The 4902-nt window shown below is 45.0% G+C and overlaps 1 pseudogene; it reads left to right on the plus strand.

Annotated features, from left to right (window-relative positions):
• Window positions 1–3454: 3454 nt before the first annotated feature.
• LOC115308670 lies at window positions 3455–4334 on the plus strand (annotated as a pseudogene).
• Window positions 4335–4902: the final 568 nt, after the last annotated feature.

Raw genomic sequence — 4902 nt, forward strand, 5'->3', positions numbered from 1 at the left:
GTAGCGTTGCCGTGCGTAGCGGAATTGCTAGTTGGAGCTCGAGCTGTAACTTAGAAGAATGTTTTTCAGCGCGCGCTTAAACCCTTACCAGCCGTACCGGGACCACCGCAGAACACGGTAACGGTACTCGTACTGAACAGACACCGTGTTTTTGGTCTTATTGATTTTGTGCGAGTGTGTTACCTCGTAATGTTTCTTCGAAAGCTCTTATCGTAGCGCTCAAGTTCGCGGGTCATTAGGGGATTTTCGTAGTCCGCGTTTCCCCCTCCGCTAAGCCCTCCGCAACGAAGAAGTTGCTACTGCGCCTGCGCACCGATAGCCTTGACTGTAGAGTTCCGGGTAACGTAGTGGGTTGCGGAGGGCGTTGCGGAACGGCGAAAACGATCTACGAAAACTCCCTAATGTCTTTAGACCTGTGCACGAGGCTCTCCGATACGTGAATTCTGAGGCGCAGGCAGTGGTGCATTACATCAACGCATAACCAGAAAGGCAGTGCATTTGTTGTGCGTTAACTCGTGTTTAATTGGATTATGCAGGACTCATCTGCTTTGGCCATAGGTGGTAGTGAGGACCCAGCACGGATGGCAGCTCCATGACCGCCAGATGGTAAGTATAAAAGAGCCGTTTATAATCCCTGTAACGCCGAATTAGAGAGCAGCTCTTGAGGGGGAGGAAAGAAGAGAGGGGAGAAGGTGGAAAGTTCTTAGCATGTGTGTGGATCTACGTGTGCTTAACGCAAGTCGCTAAAAATGCATATCTTTGGTGAGTGCATCGCGTGTAAATTTCGCGGGAATTTAGCGGGGCAATTTTTTCCTAACTTTAGCGAGGGAATTGTTTCCGCTAAATTTAGCGGGGAATTTTTTCCGCTAGATTTAGGGGGATAATTCTTTCCGCTAGATTTAGCGGGCGATTCTTTTCCGCTATTGACGTTACACGTGACACCAATGGTGACTTCATCAGTGACGATGACGATGCCGTTACTGGTGACGTCACTGATGACATCACACGTGACGTCACGTGTGATCGTGATGACGTCACGTGACGTCACACATGACGTCAAAAGAGCCACCAGTGACGTCATCGTCATCGTGACTGATGACGTCATCAGTGACGTCACGTGTCTCTTAATGGAAGGCGCGGTTACGCCGACGGTGACGCCGCTCAAGCCGGAAACAGGCACCTAAGTGCTGCGTTCTAAAAACAGTCTGGATTTATCTTCATGGTGCGTGGTTTGCACCTATGTCAAGTCATTGACATGTATTATGCATCAGTGCCGTCGGTAGTCTTATGCTGGTAGCCACTGATGGTCCGTGGTTTCAGCTTTGCTACACCATGATCGTGGTGAGCTCTGCTGGCTCCAGTGGCCCAAAGTGACAGTTTTTGTGTCCATCTCAGCAATTGCATAGAACTATGAGCACAATCTGCATTGTGCCTAACTTCGAGCAAGGTCGAAGAAGCTGTCATAAACATTGTGCCTAGGTGGTAGCTCCCAAGGTGGCTGTAGGTCCAACGGTGTTTATGTTTCTAGCAAATGACACCTCCGCAAAACTTACAAAAACTTAAGTGTACGCATGGTCCAGAGGCAATCCAGACATGCACATGGTTACCCGAGTTTTGTGTTAAATAAGACGGCAGATCCAATAAATGAGACTAAGTGTCAGTTTGCAAAAAAAAGAAAAACTGTCTCCGGTCCCGTTTCCCGTACAGCGGCCTGCTTTCACCAAACATTCCCGGCAACACCACAGCTACCCACCACTCTGAAATTGTCAAGGGAATGACATTACGACAAAACAGGCTCGCCAATTTTAAAACTGCTGTCTGCTATTGAAATAAAAGGTCCAATTCTAAGAATATTTGGTGCAAATGACAGTGGGAGCAGGACGCACCTAGCTGGGCATTGCCTGTTGAACTCCGCAAAATCATTGGCCTGCAGTTTTGCACGCCACCGTTGACGATTATCTGGTGTTTCTAAAGGCTGTCGGCAAATTGTCAATGCAAAAAGTCGTATAGAATGTAATGACCGTCTTCAAGCACTGCTCTGCAGGCCTAAAGTTTAACTATGAACTTCAAGATGGTCAGTAATCGCAGTTTTTGGATTTACGGCTGCAATTCACCGCGCAAAAGGTCTGCTGGTCTTACAACCCGTGATCTAAGAAGAAAACCCTGCCACACGACCACTCCCATTCTAAATTTGTGAAACAAAATATTGCCACGCCATGCCTCCAGGCTGCACTGTACAGGTCTTGCCACCAAGCCATTCTTGACAGCTATGAAGCCCAGGTCAAGCGACTTTTAGGAGAAGGGTTTCCTCTGTCTGTTTTGTTTGGTGCCTCTCAGACACTCTTGAAAAGAATCAAGAGTGTTTTTCAGGACCCAAAAGTAAAGACCAAACAAAGGCCTCAGGTTATCCCATATCTACATAGGGTTTAACATAATTTTAAAAAAAAATGGCTAACCGGTTCAATGTGCCAATGGTTTTCTCGGCGTCTCGCAACTTAGCACAAATATCACCGCGCGTAAACCATGCAAATCAGGCAGACAGTAACAAGCGGTCATGTACGGTTAAACATGTCAACAAGTTCGTAGATTGCGTGGTGGGTGTCATCTAAAAAACCCCGTTGTCATGTAGCCGGGTTTATATAGGGCAATTGGGACGCTGTGTTAATGAGATAATGCGTGAACATGAACTTTCCCTACGGTAAATGACAGGAGGTCAGTTGTACGTACACTGCAGAGACTGCCTGTGTCACCCCGTCTTCGAAGATACCATAATCATTGGCAGGGGGCGTACAAAAGTGAAAACAGAGGTGCTGGAGGCGCATGCAATAGAAAAAGCTGGTTCGGGGCACTGCGTCAGTAAGCCTTCAGTTTATATATACAAAAAAAAGGAGATAGATATTATAGATGCCGGCTGAGTGACACGCCATTGGTTGTTACGGCGTTGGTTAGTTTTGTGTTTTTTTTTTCTTCTTTGAGCCGTTTTAATAAAACGTCAGTTGATAGTCAGCGCTCGTCCTGTGCTCCACTCTCGTTGTCTTGTTCTTTTAAGCGCTGTTCTGAATTTCTTGAAATGCATGCCTCTATTATCATTCACCCTTTTGGTACACTTTGTCTTAAGGCAGTGGAGAGACAAGCAGCTGCACATGCCAAGCAGACATCTTCCCTGACCACACTCGTGCTGCACGTCACGGGGGTGCAGAATTTCCATCCTCAATATAACATGCTTCTTAAACACCATTTTGCGTCTGTCGTGATTTCAGTGCAGCATGGAGGAACGATTTACAGCACTACCTTGGTCATACCCGGCAAAATTTTCATACATAGAATACAATTTTTGGGCCAGCGAATCTCGGCGCAACTGTTTATGTAGCGAGACTCGAATCTTGACTTCTGATGGCGATGTGTATTTCATATACAGGGAACCAGAAATTTCACAATTAACAGTGAGCACGGGGGCATTGCCAAGATGACAGTCATTAACCCCTTCGTGTTCATTGCACAAGTAGGAAAACGCTATCCTTTCTGTTACCGTAGCAACAACCTTTGTCTTTTTTTGCTGCCGTGCCCACGGAACTGTTTTGCCTTGTTGTGTGAAATGCGTGCACGATTTGGTGATTTGCTTATGCTGTGCGGAGATATAGAGACCAATCCCGGTCCTGACAGGGCAGCGATGATGGAAATGTTAACTAATATCTCGGTCGACATTAAGGAAATTAAGCTGAGCCAGGCTGTGACAACATCAAGACTAGAGAAAATAGAATCGCGCCTCGAAGGCCTTGAAGAACTCAGGTCCGTTGTGAACAAAAACTGCGACAAGACCAATCGCCTCGAAGCCACCATCACATCACTCTCGAACAAAATTGATGATTTAGAAAACCGTAGCAGAAGAAACAATCTAATTATTTTTGCTCTTTCTGAACTACCCAACGAAGAGAGTAGCACCCCCGAGGATAGAGTAACTAAAGAGATTCTTGGTGGAAAACTAAATGTAAAGATTAATGGAATCGATCGTATACATCGCCTTGGGAAGCCAGCTCCATGGCAAAACCCTTCCAGTAATATTTCGACTCGTTAACTTTAAATATAAATTGAATATTTTACGCAACTGCAATAAATTGAACAATGAACGACTCTCGATTAGTGAAGACTACTCAAAGCGAATTGAGGGCATTAGAAAAAAATTACTTGATAGCTCGAAATCAAGTAAACTTGCTGGTGATAAGGTCACGCTTACCTATGACAAAATTAAGATAAATGGCACAGTATACATTCGGAATGAGGCCATAAACGATAAGGTTCCCATATCTGAGGAAACCCGGAATCCCAGTACGTGACCAAGCCCTACTCAAGTCAACCGTGTATATGACTTTCGATTACTAAACCTAAACGCGCGAAGCATCGTAAATAAAACAGATAAACTTGAAGCTGCTGTTTTGAATACCCAACCTGATAATATAGCAATGACAGAAACTTGGCTACCAGACAGCATTCTTGACTGTTAAGTCACGCCCCCAAACTATACGACTTTGCGCAAGGATAGAGGTTCTCGCGGTGGTGGAGTAGCGATTCTTGTAAAAAATGGCATTGTATGTACCCCCTTACCCGATTTCCCAGAAATTGGGTGCCTGTGTTGTAAAATTGCTTATAAAAATACGTGCTGCTATATACTTGTTCTCTATAGACCTCCCACTTCCACTTCAGTGTTTTTCAAAATTATGTATAGCTATATCGATGATAATATTATTGTGAGCAGTAAGGTTATAATTGCAGGTGACTTCAATCTACCTTCTTTAGAATGGTCCTCTCTATCGAAATGTACAAAATCATCTCTCGGCGCAGATATCCTTGCAGATCTATGTTTTCATTGTAACCTCACCCAAATAGTTACTGAAAATACCCGTA

Source organism: Ixodes scapularis, unplaced genomic scaffold (genome assembly GCF_016920785.2).
Source record: "Ixodes scapularis isolate PalLabHiFi unplaced genomic scaffold, ASM1692078v2 PGA_scaffold11__112_contigs__length_91849675, whole genome shotgun sequence".
NCBI classification, from domain to species: domain Eukaryota; kingdom Metazoa; phylum Arthropoda; class Arachnida; order Ixodida; family Ixodidae; genus Ixodes; species Ixodes scapularis.